The sequence below is a fragment of the Amborella trichopoda genome, chromosome 11, assembly GCF_054954075.1.
Source record: "Amborella trichopoda isolate Santa Cruz 75 chromosome 11, AtrichopodaSantaCruz75HAP2 v2.0, whole genome shotgun sequence".
Taxonomy (NCBI): Eukaryota; Viridiplantae; Streptophyta; class Magnoliopsida; order Amborellales; family Amborellaceae; genus Amborella; species Amborella trichopoda.
The window spans coordinates 10,312,002-10,329,274 of record NC_142346.1 but is presented as its reverse complement, the minus strand read 5'-3'; positions in this window follow the sequence as shown (position 1 = coordinate 10,329,274).

Here is a 17,273-nt window from a genome sequence, read left to right as displayed (position 1 = left end):
CATACATGCCATGCATGACCCATGTGTGAGTTAATTAAGACATGTGATAAAAAGGGGGCCTTAATTTATAACATTATATAATAAAATATAACAAGACACCAAAATACATCCCCTTATAAAACAAGTAACCAAATATCAATCTAGTCCCCCGCCTAGGGATCAGTGCCCAGCTGGGCGGTGATCCTAGAGTGAGGTATGGGTTGCCATGTGGCAGCCCTATGGCCACTCGGACGTCACATGATACTACTAGGTCAGAATTAAAGTGGAATTTGAGCCAAACAATATGAAAACCCTTATTTTTTTTACAAATAAAATTCCAAAATTTTTTCTAAAATTCATAATAAATATTTAAAGTTATTTGAACAATTATTAGGTTTTCTCATCATTATAAAATTAGACAAAAGGTATAGTGAGATATCAGGCTAATAACTATAGGTATCGGAGTACTCCATTGGACTAGTCTCGAATGATGTTCTGCCGAGTCTCAGATCGACCCAATAGATCAATATTCCACAGTCTAAAGTATAGACATATAATTGGTCATATCAAAGCCGTTGAGCCAAAACTTTCGATCATTCGGCTCTCAATGGATTACAGGTATACCCCTGTGGGATATGACCCAACTCAATTACATGGGTCCTCTCAAAGCACATGTACACTGACTCTTCCAAACTCGGATAATGCATTTGGAAGATTGGATATCCATATGAAATGAAAATACACATGCCATACAATGGTCTCGTGTCAGGATACGGACTTATGTCTTATAAGTCTTGACCATTCCTGACAGGTCGAATACTCAATAAGTACTCGAGTTTTATTTTTCTCATTTGGATTCTCCAAGCCCTGGCCTATTGCAGTTAAACATAAGGCTAACCTATAAAATCCTGACTAGGAGGTGACCCTCACACCTACTTGAGAAATTGTTTTATCAACACGTGAACTCTCGATGCCTCATGCGTACTCGGGGTAAAAGAATCTGAGCTCAATTTCGCAAGACGCCAAGATTTCAATCTCTCAATCGCTCCCATTGAATGAGAGACTACATGAATTTAAGCCTTAATAGGCCATATTTTCAACAGTTATGAATCAAGCATTTCTTATAAGAGTTAATTGCAAATCTGCGAAAGGCGTTTTAGAAAAAGATGTTAAAAATATAGCCTCTAAATATATTTTTGCCAGATGGCAAGCGATTCTCTCTGCCTTTGATTTTAAAATTGACATACATCAAGCGAGAAACAAATTCCCTGCATGATTTGTTAACCCATGAATTTCTGCAGGGATACTTGGAGAAAAATGGCTAACACTGCTCCAAGCAGTAGTAAGAATATGTATTCCCCTAAAAATAAGGAGGATCAAAATAAGGCTAAAAGCCCTAAGCCAAAGCCAATGACACCTTATATTGAGAAGGCTATAATTCCTATATGGTCATAGAAAACAAACATGCTCTAAAAGAGCAAAATGATATTGCTAAACTCTATCCTATAGATAATTTGCATCCAAAAACAGGATACAAAACCTGTGAATACTATGAGAAAATATTGACTGAAACTGAGTCAATAAGAATTGTCCATCATTATAGAAGTAGCAAAATCATTGGCTATTCTAAGTTCCAGATTTATAAAATCATAACCTATGAAGAATGGGGATTTGATCCCCTAAAATACAAAGATCTGTCTAAAATCCTCAAACTAAAGGCTTACAATTATTATGACTACATAAAATCTTGGAATGTAGTTATGTTATTCCAAAATATTCAGCGGACTCATAACTGGTTTTTGCAATTTCGTCTAAACACTAAAATAACTGAGTTTCCACAATGGTTCAAAACGTGGATGCCCCGGATATCTACCCACCAAAACCAAAAGAGTCATATGAATTGTTTCAAGTCTCTAATAGATGGATAAATAAGGTAGATATTTGTATGCATTTCACGGCCTTATATGAGGTCCCCTGGATTCTTAGATGGGAATTTTCAGTAACCCCAAACAAAATGAATGGGATTATATCCCTTATTTAGAACGAAGAATATTGATAAAATGGTGGGATTCTTTTGATGATTCTTATCTATATCCTGAAAAAATAAATTTAGAAAGGCTAAAAGCAGCCAGTCTTGAGAGTCCATATTCTAATAAAATAAATGACTATTTTAAGCTTCTAAAAGAGCAAAACTCATAATGGTCTTCAAAAGACATTAAATGACATTTGTTATTAGCTTTTAATGAAGCCTGATGATATATCTATTCCTTCCTTAAAAGACAAGGAAGAAGATTATGAGCAAGAAAATGAGGATGATTCTTATGGTATCATCACACCTCCTAATAATTAAGGAGATATAATTGGGCCAGCTCGACTCCAACCTGATTTAAGACACGAGGCCCATCAATTAACGAAAGCACTTCAGCTCAATTATTGCCCTACAAAGAACACTTTAGCCATAGGAAGAGAATCTCAACTGGAGCAACTTTTCCTGTAGCCACTTACCCCTTGTCGGCTACATGTCTATTACCGACATCTTTATGTCTCATCTCCCATTGAAGCCACATGAAGGCCCAGTTGGAAGCATCTTTCCGGACCTCAAAATTAAAATTTAAAGTCCGTCATCCCTCTATATAAAGGGAAGAAAACCACTTTCTAAGGCATTGAAGTTTAGAAACTTAGGATTGGCTTGAGTGTGTTTTCTCTTAAGAGTGCTCTTCTTTGTTTCAAGATTATAAGATAAGAGTGGATTGTGAGTGTAAAGTTTCCTCTTGAGTGCTTGTAAGATACATGTGTGATGGCTATTGGGGAAATGTACCTGTAAACTTTCCTGAAGAGTGGAAGTTATTTGCCAGTTATTGCCAGTGTGAAATGTAAGTCAGTTTATTATGCAAACAAAATTTGTATTATGCTTTCGTACTTTAAGAATTTCTTATGTTGTCTGGTTTATTTTTAATCTGTCTAGTTCTTTACTTATTTGCGATCTGTGTATAATCATATTCTTATTAAGCATTATTTTAATCAAACACTAGGGACTAATACTTAGTGTAAATTAATGCACTGTCAATACTTTGTCTCAGTGGGTTTTGTAGTTTGATCTAGAATTTAAAATAGTAGTTTTGATTAAGTGGTATCAGAGCCAAGTTTACCAAGTTATCAAGTTATTAAGTTATTGTTTAAAGTTTGACCTAAACCTAAATAGGTAAGCTGTTAAAGTCGTAATTAACAATACGTCTTATCCTGTGAAACCTTAAGTCGTGGTCGAGCACATACACAGAGGAAGTAAGTCGCTAGTGCATTTATCCCATTGACTGTGAACCACGAAATAGATAACTGTGTTATTGCCTCAATGGTCAGCTTGTTTAGGAGTAGATCTCAAACCTTAAACAATGAAGCAAGTTCTTCTAGTTCTCATATTAATAGTATTAAGAATATAGAAGAGATAGTTATATCTAACATAGAAAAAAACATACAAAATTGGAATATTCCTAAGGTCCCAATATACGAGATATATAGAAAATGATATTTTCAATTCAAAAGTGACTATGCAATAAAGACAGTTGAAAAAACTATATCTATTTTAGAATCACAAGATACCTTTTCTCTTCTATCTAAGGACAGATTAGAAAAACTTAAGAAGAAATGATATAATTATTTGCATATAGGATTGGTTTAGGTTGCTGTTAAACCTTTAACTCGAACTGGACTTAATGATTATGTTCTTTTATGCTTAAGATATGTTAGGCATACAAACTTTTCTGATTCCTTATTAGGAATTGTTGAATCTAGCCTTTGTGAATGCCCAATTATTTTAATTGCTATCCCAATTTCTCAGTATCTTTAACTAATCCCAATATATTAAAAGCATTAACTTTAAACCTTAAAACTCAAGGTTTTGACATGGAATTTGATTCGCAAAATATTGTTATAAGCTATCGTATTTGTTATAAGGTAATGAATACAATATGCCTTAATGTCAAGAAAATGGGCAAAAGGGATCAAACCATATATTTTCAAACTAATGTTAAAAAATCAAACCTTATAGTCCCAAAAACAATAACTTGGGAGCAAGTTAAATTGCCAGCACAATGGAATTTACATAATGAAACCCCATCTAGACCTGTGCAGAATACTAATATCAACTCTATAGTTAAATTCCCTAATGGGAAAGTTCAAATACAATTTAACCCCCAAAAGAGTGTTAGAATTCATATAGCTTCACATAGTCCTAGAATTCCTGTTAGAAGCTCAACATCTTATATTCCTAATTCAAAATATGAGCACCAACATATTGATGCTATTATACAAGGATTACAGGTTGGTGGTATATAACAACCCATTTACAATGTGGAAACACCTAAGACAAAAAATTCTAGACCCATGTCACTTGAACCAACCTTTTCTGATGTTCAATATGACCCACAAGTTAACGTAATTGAAATCCAGACATTTCAAATTAATTATGAAAAAATTGAAGCTGATTTCAATTCTGATAATAATAAAGAAATTAGGGAATGGTTCCTAAATAAAAGAACTCAAAGATCACGATAATATAGTAAAGGAAAATATATTGAAGTTATGGAAAAACTGGAGGAAGTATATTCTTTTTTAGATGGTTTGGAGATATTTTTGTCAAGCAAAATAAATTAACGTTCCCATTTCAATATATAGAAAAGACGTATGTCAGAAAATCTCCTAATGTTAATACAATAAATTCACAAATACTATTCTTATAAAACTGCTAAAGGAGAAATAAAATCTAGGCATCCTCTTGAAGATATTATAATGGATGTTATGGGGACTACAACTGCCCCTTACAAAAAAGCTCTTAATACTCATAATATGGAAGGATTTAAAACAATCATTGTCTAAAATAATTGTACAAATCTCTATCTTATATCCTAAGAAGAGCAAACGGATAGGATAGAAGATTTGGTATCTAAAAGAGATACATTTCAAGATAAAGCTTCATCGTCGAAAAATGTACTATCCTCTATCAAAACCACTGCGCCACTAGTTTTTAAACCTTCACCAGAGTTGCCTAAAAATAGGTTCAGATTACAACCTGTAAGCTCTGAATTCCTAGATGCAGTCATATCTAGATTAGGAAATCTAAAAATTGATAAAAAGGGAAAAACTGTAGAAAAAATCCCTGAAACTTCTAATAACATGATTGAAAATATTACTGATGATTGTTCCGAACAGGATATTGATAAGTTGGAGCAAATATTTAAACAATCACTTAATAGTCAGACTGATCAAATTAATAAAGTAGGATGTGGTATTAAAACAAGACCAACAACTCCTACCAAAATGTGCTATCCTAGACCTTCTCCTGTAGATATCAAACATGAAGAAAACATTCTTATGGGGTCTGCCATGTATGATGGCAAAGCAATCGTTGAATGGAACCTGGATACCCTTAGTGAATATCAAATCCTTACCCTACTTAGACATATGGTGATGTACGCCACAACAAATATAAACAATAGAAATCAAGACCCTAATGTAGCCAAAGCAATTATTGTGGGCTTTACTGGTCAATTAAGAGGATGGTGGGATAATTATCTCACAAAAGCAGAGAAAAATTATATCCAGACTTCTAAAAAGCAGTATACTAATAACAAGAGAAATAAACTTGACCAAATACAAACAATTGAGGTTACTGAAGATGAGTGAGTAAACACTCTAATCTATACTATTGCCCTACATTTTATAGGCAGCACTAGCATCCTGACTCAAAGGCAGTCAGACTTATTGCAAAATCTAAGATGTTCTACCCTTTCTCATCATAAATGGTAGAAGGATACCTTTACTTCTAGACTTCTTACAGTTGAAGACTGTAGAGCCAGTTACTAAAGAGGAAAATTTAGTGCTGGACTTCCTAGATTATTTGCTGAAAGAGTTAAAAATACGCTAAAAGCCAAAAATAATGGTGAACTTAATTATGATCTTTATACTCTAAGAGAACTTTATGTTGAGGTCTGTGCATCAGGCTGAGAAATTTGCATTGATCTAAAACTTAGAAAACAATTAGAAAAACAAAATCTAACTAGAAGAAAAAAGTTAGGGGACATTTGTGAACAATTTAGCTTTGAATCCATAAAATCAAAACCGCATATGTCTCAATATGATAAAAAAAAGATCTTTTAAATCCTATAAGGAGAAATCTAAAAGATTTAAGAATTTTTTTTTAAAAAAGAATAATAAGCCAAAAAAAGAAGAAGAGGATAAAGAAAATTTTTCCAGGCATAAAAGGAAGACTATCATTTGTAGGAAGTGCGTAAATTTGGCCATTATGCAAATAAGTGTAGAACAAAAACGAAGATCAATAACTTAAATATTGATGAAGGCCTTGAAAGGCAACAATGTCAAGTCCTCATGACCTCAGATGATGACTCAAAATCTTATCAGAAGAATATGTAAATATTATTGATGAATCTGACTCTTCTAGTGAAGAAGAAATGAGCAATAATACAGATTGCCAATGTGATTATTATAAATTAATTTTCCTTATGAATGGGTTAGAATTAAATAATTTAACCCAAGAAGAAAATATTATTTTAAATATTATAGACAAAATAGAAGATCATGTTGCTAAAAGAGAAGCCATGCTCACTTATATGTCTAAGCTGAAAACTAATGAAGATTCTCTTGAACAAAAATATCGTTATATTGAACCTACTTATGACTTTAAAACTATTATAAGTATGATAAAACCATAGGAAAAATCAATAGGTACTTTCAAGAATACAACTGTGGAGGAAATAAAATATGAAATAAATAATATTAAACAAGACATAAAGTAGCTAAAGCTAAGAGTTGAACAATTAGAAACTCCTAATACATCAGAAGATAAAGAGCTTGTAGCTCCATTGGTTAATGAATTTGAAGACCCTAATGTTCCTCTACCTTAGACTAATCATATTTATGAGAAAGATCTGAAAGACGTAACGTATGTCAATTTGGTTGATAGGGTTATATCACAAAAATGGCATACGTATCTCACTATTGTGATTAATAAAAAATTTAATTTTCAAACTATTTAATTTTCAAACTATCGCCTTAATAGACTCAGGCGCTGATTTAAACTGCAAAAAAGAAGGCTTTATTCACAAAACTACTCAATACTTAATATTGTTGATGGAAAAAAAATGATTATTAATTATAAACTCTCTGATGGAGCAATATGTATAATGGAGCCTGTTTTATTCTGCCATTTATTATGGTAAAAGGCTTATCACAAGCCGTAATACTAGGGACTCCTTTTTTGAACCTTATGTATCCAATAAAACTATTGGATCATACTGGCATAGAATCGGAAATTAATGGTCATAAAGTAAAATTTGAATTTATTGATAAACGTAAAATAAAAGAAACAAACCAAGTACAGAATCAAATAAAGAATAAAGAAAAAATTTTCTTCTCCCAAAAAGACGAAATAAATTATAAGATAATAGAAGAAAAATTGAAATCTCCCGTATTCAAAAGGAAATTCAAACATTTTAGAATGCGCTTGAAAAAAAAGTTTGTGTTGAAATCCTTAATGCTTTTTGGAACAGAAAACAACACATGGTTGAATTGCCTTATGAACCAAATTTTGATGAAAGGGGTATTCCAACAAAGTCCAGGCATATTCAAATGAATAGTAGATTATTGAAAATCTGCAAAAAGGAAATACAAGATTTATTGGACAAAAATCTCATAAGAAAATCGTACTTCCCATGGAGCTGTCCAGCAGTTTATGTAGAAAAAACTGCATAACTAGAAAGAAGAGTATCTAAACTGGTAATAAATTATAAACTGCTAAATAAAACATTAAGAAGGGTTCGTTGTCCAATTCCTAATAAAAGGGATTTGTTGAATAGGCTCTTCAAAGCAACCATATTCTCAAAGTTTGATATGAAGGCGAGATATTGGTAAATGCAAATAGCTGAAAAAGATAAGTATAAAACTGCTTTTACTGTACCATTCGGGCATTAATAATATAATGTAATGCTATATAGACTAAAAAATGCCCCTTCAGAATTTCAAAATATTATGAATGAAATTTTTAATCCTTATACAACATTTACATTTGTTTATATTGATGATGTACTTATATTCTCTGAATCTATAGATCAACATTGGAAAGATATTTTCCATAAAATCATTATGCAAAATGGTTTCGTAGTCTCAGCTAAAAAGATTAAGCTCTTCCAAACTAATTTACGTTTCTTAGGTCACAATATATTCCATGGCACTATAACTCCAATTGATAGAGTTTTGCAATTTGCTGACAAATTTCCTGAATGGTACAGTAAAAGCAGTTTTATACTTATCTTTTTCAGTGATTTGAATTTGCCAATATCCCGCCTTCATATCAAACTTTGAGAATATGGTTGCTTTGAAGAGCCTATTAAGCAAACTCCTTTTATTAGGAATTGGACAACGAACCCTTCTTAATGTTTTATTTAGCAGTTTATAATTTATTACCAGTCTAGGTACTCTTCTTTCCAGTTATGCAGTTTTTTCTACATAAACTGCTGGACTCCATGGGGAGTAAAATTTTCTTATAAGATTTTTATCCAATAAATCTTGTATTTCTTTTTTTGCAGATTTTCAATAATCTACTATTCATTTGAATAGGCCTGGACTTCGTTGGAATACCCCTTTCATCAAAATTTGGTCCATAAGGCAATTCAACCATGTGTTGTTTTCTGTTCCAAAAAGCATTAGGGATTTCAACACAAACTTCTTTTTCAAGCTTATTCTGAAATGTTTGAATTTCCTTTTGAATATGTAGAGGTTTGAAATTTTCTTTTATTATCTTATAATTTATTTCTTCTTTTAGGGAGAATAAGATTTTTTCTTTATTCTTCATTTGATTCTGTACTTGGTTTATTTCTTTTATTTTATGTTTATCAATAAATTCAAATTTTACTTTATGTCCATCAATTTCTGATTCTATGCCAATATGATCCAATAGTTTAATTGGATACATAAGGTTCAAAACAGGAGTTCCTAGTATTACGGCTTGTGATAAGCTTTTTACCATAATAAATGGTAGAATAAAACAAGCGCCATTATTACATATTGCTGTATCTGAGAGTTTATAATTAATAATCATTCTTTTTTCATCCACAGTATTAAATATTTGAGTAGTTTTATCAAAATATGTAGAGGGAACAAGGCATTCATTTATGTAGTTTAAATCAACGTCTGAGTCTATTAAGGTGATAATTTGAAAATTAAATTCTTTATTAACCACAATGGTGACATAAGTATGCCATTTTTGTGATATAACCCTATTAACTAAATTGACATACGTTAAGTCTTTCTAATCTTTCTTAGAAATATGATTATTCTAAGTTAGAGGAATATTAGGGTCTTTAAATTCATTAACCAGTGAAGCTATATGCTCTTTATCTTATGATAAATTAGGAGTTTCCAGTTGTTTAACTCTTAGCTTTAGCTGCTTTATGTCTTGTTTAATATTATTTATTTCATATTTTAATTCTTCCACAGTTGTATTCTTGGAAGTACCTATTGATTTTTCCTTTCGTTTTATCATACTTATAATATTTTTAAAGTCATAAGTAGGTTTAATATAACGATCTTTTTGTTCAAGAGAATCTTCATTAGTTTTCAGCTTAGACATATAAGTGAGTATGGCTTCTCTTTTAGCAACATGATGTTTTATTTTGTCTATAATATTTAAAATAATATTTTCTTCATGGGTTAAATTATTTAATTCTAACTCATTCATAAGGCAAATTGATTTTAATAATCACATTGGCAATCTGTATTATTGCTCATTTCTTCTTCACTAGAAGAGTCAGATTCATCAATAATATTTACAGATTCTTCTGAGAATGATTCCGAGTCATCATCTGAGGTCAGGAGGACTTGACATTGTTGCTTTTTAAGGCCTTCATCAATATTTAAGTTATTGATCTTCTTTTTTGTTCTACCCTTATTTGCATAATGGCCAAATTTACCACACTTCCTACATATGATAATCTTCCTTTTATGCATGGAAAATCTTTCTTTATCCTCTTCTTTTTTTTTCGGCTTATTATTCTTTTTTAAAAAAATTTTCTTAAATATTTTAGATTTCTTCTTCTAGGATTTAAAAGATCCTTTTTTATCAGATTGAGACATATGCGGTTTTGATTTTATGGATTCAAAGCCAAATTGTTCACAAAAGTCCAATAACTCTTTTCTTCTGGTTAGATTTTGTTTTTCTAATTGTTTTTTGAGTTTTAGATCAATGCAAATTTCTAAGCATGATGCACAGGCCTCAACAGAAAGTTCTCCTAGAGTATAAAGATCATAATTAAGTTCACCATTATTTTTTGCTTTTAGCTTATTTTTAACTTTTTCAGCGAATAATCTAAGAAGTCCAACAATGAATTGTCCTTTTTAGTAACTGGCTCTACAGTCTTCAACTATAAGGAGTCTAGAAGTAAATGTATCATTATGCCATTTATAATGAGAAAGGGTAGGACATCTTAGATTTTGCAATAAGTCTGACTGCCTTTGAGTTAGGGTGATAGTGTTGCCTATAAAATGTAGGGCAATAGTATAGATTAGAGTGTTTTGAACTCATCTTCAGTAACCGGAATTATTTGTATTTGGTCAGGTTGTATTGCTCTTGTTGTAGTATGCAAGTAGTCAGGGTATAATTATTCTCTGCTTCTGTGAGATAATTATCCCACCATCCTCTTAATTGACCGGTAAAGCCCACAATAATTGCTTTGGCTACATTAGGGTCTTGATTTCCATTGTTTATATTTGTTGTGGCGTACATCATCATGTGTCTAAGCAGGGTAAGGATTTGAGATTCAATAATGGCTTCCAGGTTCTAATCAATGATTGCTTTGCCATCATACATGGCAGACCCTGTAAGAATATCTTCTTCATGTTGGATATCTACAGGAGAAGGTCTGGGATAGTAAATTTTGGTAGGAGTTGTTGGTCTTGTTTTAATAACACATCCTACTTTATTAATTTCAGCAGTTAGACTATTAAGTGACTGTTTAAATATTTGCTCCAACTTATCAATGTCCTGTTTGGAACAATGATTAGTAATATCTTCAATCATGTTATTAGAAGTTTCAGGGATTTTTTCTAAAGTTTTTCCCTTTTCATCAACTTTTAGATTTTCTAATCTAAATATGATTTCATCGAGGAATTCAGAGCTTACAAGTTGTAATCTGAACCTATTTTTAGGCAACTCTGGTGAAGGTTTAAAAATTAGTGGCACAGTGGTTTTGATAGAGGATAGTACATTTTTTGACGATGAAGCTTTATCTTCAAATGTATCTATTTTAGATACCAAACTTCTATCCTATCCGCTTGCTCTCCTAACGATTTAAGAAAGAGATTTGTATAATTATTTTGGTCAATGATAGTTTTAAATATTAGGAGATTTTTTGACATACCTCTTTTCTATATATTCAAATGGGAAAGTTAATTTATTTTGTTTGGCAAAAATTTCCCCAAACCATCTAGAAAAGAACATATTTCTTCCAGCATTTTCCATCTCTTCAATATATTTTCCTTTGATAGATTGTCGTGATCTTTGAGTTCCTTTATTTAGGATACATTCCCTCATTTCTTTATTAGGATCAGAATTGAAATCAGCTTCAATTTTTTCATAATTAATTTGAAATGTCTGCATTTCAATTACATTAACTTGTGGGTCATATTCAACATCAGAAAAGGTTGGTTCAGGTGATATGGGTCTAGAATTTTCTGTCTTAGGTGTTTTCACATTGTAAATGCGTTGTTGTATACCACCAACCCTTTGTAATTCTTATATAATAGCATCAATATGTTGGTGCTCATATTCCGTATTAGGAATATAAGATGTTGAGCTTCTAACATGAATTCTAGGACTATGTGAAGCTATATGAATTCTAGCACTCCTTTGATGGTTAAATTGTATTTGAACTTCCCCATTAGGGAATTCAACTATAGAGTTGATATTAGTATTCTGATGTTGGGTTTACGTGGCCTTTAAAAGCCTTATGAGTACTTGTAAAATGAAATGATATAGTGAAACATAAACTCAATAGGAGTGTAGTCCCTCGTGGACCATACTTAACAAATGATGGTTTGCTGATACCGATATGTGCTTAACGATTTAGGCCAGTCGGTTGAGAAAAACCCATGTTACCTGGGCATAAAAAACAAACCAATGAGGGTTTATGGGTTAGCCCTTGATGATGTCGGAGAACATGCCCGGATGAGTGAGCCGAGGGACTGTGTGACCCTTGTGTGTGATGGTGACCTACTGAGACATGGGCCAAAACCTCATCCATGTTTCATGTTTCATCACACGTCATGTATATTGATAGATCGTTCGGGAAGGCCAGATATTCACCTTTGGGTGAAGCGAAGCATGTGCGATAGATACCCTTATGCGCCATAGAGCTATGGTAGCATCAAGTCGTGGTGACCTTGACTCGTCTCTAGGGGAAGACCTGTAATCCACATATTGGGATTGCGACCCCTTAATTCATCGATCTGACTTTGGTGACCCGCTAATGAGCCCTTGCTTAGACTGTGGGTCATGAAAAACACTAGGTCGGTAAGATAAAGCTAGTGTGGTCAGTAGTCCACAGTTGAAGGTGGAGTACCCCGTTATTACAGATTGGATTCGTAAAACCATATGGATCATTTTCCCATCATATTAATTTAATTGTGTTCATTTTATTATTGAAATGATTTTAGTTTTATTATTTGAATTTTTATGAATCTCTCAATATTTATTTGTGATTTTTGGACTTATAAGAATATAATTATTGTTCTTACAAAGTTATAAAAAAATTCAAATATATATTAAATTGTTAAAATAATATTTTTTTTAATGGGGGCCCATAGTGCAGATGGGCCCACCATGTGACATGTGGGTGGGGGTCCACATGTGCCACAAAAGAGTGGCACACCCCACCCTCTTTGGATTCTCTTGCTTGCTTTTAAGATAATGTTAGTTTGATTTGTGGTATGTGGTCAAATCTTGGAAGGGATATATTGACTATGTCTTTATCTATTTTGTAGCAAGTTTGTTTTAAAGAGATATGGTCAATTTGAATTGATATGGATCTTATTTTATTTATATTTGATAGTATTTATCTACTTGATATTATTTGACATATCCGTATGGAATATCTGACATGGTTCGTGCAATTTTATAGAATGCATGATATTTATTTTATTTAAATTTATTGATGGGAAAATGGTTTAGGAAAGGGGGATAATGGTTCATGCATCTTCTATAATGTTGATGGTCCATCTATGGAATGGATGGCTCAGATCTCTCACCCCACAAGACGGTCTATGTTCAATCTCACAAGAAGAGGCAAGCCAAAGAAAACCCTAAGAAACCCTAATATTATTCAAAGCCTATAAAAATGGATTGTCTCTACCCAAAAATCTCTACACTTTATCTCTTGTACCTAATTCCTATATTTCTCTCTCATATCCCAAAAAGGGGGCACACACCTCTCTCTCATGTTTGATCTTTCTCTATCACGTTGTGAAAGAACCTAAGGGTATAGGTTATGGATTTCTTCTCTCATATCTCTCACATTGTGAAAGAACCTAAGGGTTTAAGGGTTTAGCAAAAAGATAATCCATCTCTCTCAACTAGGTTGCTAAGAGAAGTCACCTAGGGTTTGAGTTTGTGTTCAAAGGGGTTTATGTTCCATTGGTGTGGCTTGGCTAAAATTTGCTTTCTCAATTCGAGATTGAAGCTAGACTGTTAATCCCGAGCCATCGGATGTTGGTGACTCGGTGTGGGGTGTAATAAGCCCGGTTGAGGTAATCTCCGGCACTTTTCCTTTTTGTTTTTGCAATCCTGTCTTTTATTCTCAAGCATAGTGCATAGTTATTTCAATGACATCAAGTTGTTAAGATCTTGGTTTTATTGTTATCTTGATTTTATTTTGAAATTTATCTTATTATAATAAAGACCACCTGGAAGTGATCTTTTGCCAAAAGAAAGGGTGAAAAAAAAAAAGAAAAAAAAAAAAAATGTATTCCCCAATAAAAGATCACATAGGTCTTTCTTTCATTTTGCACAGGTCTAGATGGGGTTTCATTATATAATTCCATTGTGATGGCAATTTAACTTGGTCCCAAGTTATAGTCTTTAGAACTATAAGGTTTGATTTTTCAACATTAGTTTTGTCCATTTTTTTGACATCATGGCATATCGTATTCATTACCTTAAAACAAATACGATAGCTGATAACAATATTTTGCGAACCAAATTACATGTCAAAACATTCAGTTTTAAGGTTTAAATTTAATACTTTTAATATATTGGGATTAGTTAAAGATATTGAGAAATTGGGATAGTAATTAAAATAAATTGGGCATGCACAAAGCCTAGATTCAACAATTCCTAATACGGAATCAGAAAAGTTTCTATGGCTAACATCTCTTAAGTATCGAAGAACATAATCATTAAGTCCAGTTCGAGTAAAGGTTTAACAACAATCTGAACCAATCCTACATGCAAGTAATTATATCAGTTCTTTTTACGTTCTTCTAATCTGTCCTTAGTTAAAAGAGAAAAGGTATCTTGTGATTCTAAAATAGATATAGTTTTTTCAACTGTCTTTATTGCATAGTGACTTTTGAATTGAAAATATCATTTTCTATATATCTCGTATATTGGGACCTTAGGAATATTTTAATTTTGTATGCTTTTTTCTATGTTAGATATAACTATCTCTTCTGTATTCTGAATAGTACTAATATGAGAATTAGAAGAACTTGCTTCATTGTTTAAGGTTTGAGATCTACTTCTAAACAAGCTGACCATTGAGGCAATAACACAGTTATCTATTTCGTGATTCACAGTCAATGGGATAAATGCACTAGCGACTTACTTCCTCTGTGTACGTGCTCGACCACGACTTAAGGTTTCACAAGATAAGACGTATTGTTAATTACGACTTTAACAGCTTACCTATTTAGATTTAGGTCAAACTTTACACAATAACCTAATAACTTGATAACTAGGTAAACTTGGCTCTGATACCACTTAATCAAAACTACTATTTTAAATTCTAGATCAAACTACAAAAGCCACTGAGACAAAGTATTGACAGTGTATTATTTACACTAAGTATTAATTCCTAAAGTATTAATCCCTAGTGTTTGATTAAAATAATACTTAATAAGAATATGATTATACACAAATATCAAATAAGTAAAGAGCTAGACAGATTAACAAGAAACCAGACAACATAAGAAATTCTTAAAGTACGAAAGCATAATACAAATTTTATTTGCATAATAAACTGACTTACATTTCACACTGGCAATAACTAGCAAGTAACTTCCACTCTTTTGGGAAGTTTACAATTACATTTCCCCAGTAGCAATCACACATGTATCTTACAAGCACTCAAGAGGAAACTTTACCCTCACAATCCACTCTTATCTTAAAATCTTGAGACATAGAAGAACACTGAGAAAACACACTCAAGCCAATCCTAAATTTCTAAACTTCGATGCCTTAGAATGAGGCTTTCTTCCCTTTATATAGAGGGATAATGGACTTCAAATTTTGATTTGAGGTCCGGAAAGATGCTTCCAGCGGGGTCTTCATGTGGCTTCACATGGGAGATGAGACTTAATGATGTCGGCAATAGACAGGTGGCCGATAAGGGGTAAGTGGCTACATGAAAAGTTGCTACAGTGGAGATTCTCTTCCTGTGGCCAAAGTGTTCTTTGTCGGGTAATAATTGAGCAGATGGCGTAAGTGCTTTCGTCAATTGATGGGCCTTGTGTCCTGGATTAGGTTGGAGTCGGGCCGGCCCAATTATATATCCTTAATTATTAGGAGGTGTGAGGATACCATAAGAATCATCCTCATTTTCTTTTGCATAATCTTCTTCCTTGTCTTTTGAGGAAGTAATAGACATATCATCAGGCTCTTCTTCATTAAGAGCTAATAACAATTGTCATTTAATGTCTTTTGAAGACCATTCTAGGTTTTGCTCTTTTAGAAGCTTAAAATAGTCATTTATTTTATTAGGATATGGACTTTCAAGACTGACTGCTTTTAGCCTTTCTAAATTTATTCTTTCAGGATATAGATAAGAATCCTCAAAAGAATCCCACCATTTTATCAATATTCTTCGTTCTAAATAAGGGATATAATCCCATTCATTTTTGTTTGGGGTTACTGACTATTCCCATCTAAAAATCCAGGGGACCTCATATATGGCCGTGAAATGCATACAAATGTCTACCTTATTTATGCCTCTATTAGAGACTTGAAACAATTCATGTGACTCTTTTGGTTTTGGTGGGTAGATATCTGGGGTTGGTCCCCAATATGGCATCCACCTTTTGAACTATTGTGGAAACTCAGTTATTTTAGTATTTAGACAAAATTGCAAAAACCAGTTATGAGGCCGCTGAATATTTGGAACAACAGAACTACATCCCAAGTTTTTATGGAGTCATAATAATTGTAAACCTTTATTTTGAGGGTTTTCGACAAATATTTGTATTTTAGGGGATCAAATCCCCATTCTTCATAGGTTATGATTTTATAAATCTGGAACTTAGAATAGCTAGTGATTTTGCTACTTCTATAATGATGGACAATTCTTATTGACTCAGTTTCAGTCAATATTTTCTCATAGTATTCACGGGTTTTGTATCCTGTTTTCAAATGCAAATTATCTATAAGTTAGAGTTCAACAATATCATTTGGCTCTTTCAGAGCACGTTTGTTTTCTTTGACCATAATAGGAATTATAACCTTCTCAATATAAGGTGTCATTGGCTTTGGGTTAGGGCTTTTAGCCTTATTCTAATCCTCCTTATTTTTAGGGGAATACATATTCTTACAGCTGCTTGGAGCAGTGTTAGCCATTTTTCTCCGAGTGTCGCAGATCAAGGAAAGTATGAAAGTGCATCTCAAATCAGCACTCTAGCTATTCCATCTGACGTTCTGCAGCAGATTATATCGTCTCTCAATATGAAGAGTAATTTTTCTCCCACCAGGTAAACCACTCTTTGAAAGTCAATGTCTTCTTCTTTTAGCTGCTAAATTTTGTAATTCTGAGTGGTTTCTTGACTCTGGTGCTTCGAATCACATGACATGATATCCTACTACCTTTTCCTTTTCCTACGAATTGGATAGTAATTCTCGAGTTTGTCTTGGTGATGGTTCTTATATAAGACCACATTGGTTCTGTCAAAATTTCCGAGAAACGATGAAAAATCATTTCTTCTGTGCTTTAGTAGTTCCCAAACTCTCCAAGAATCAACTATTCGTC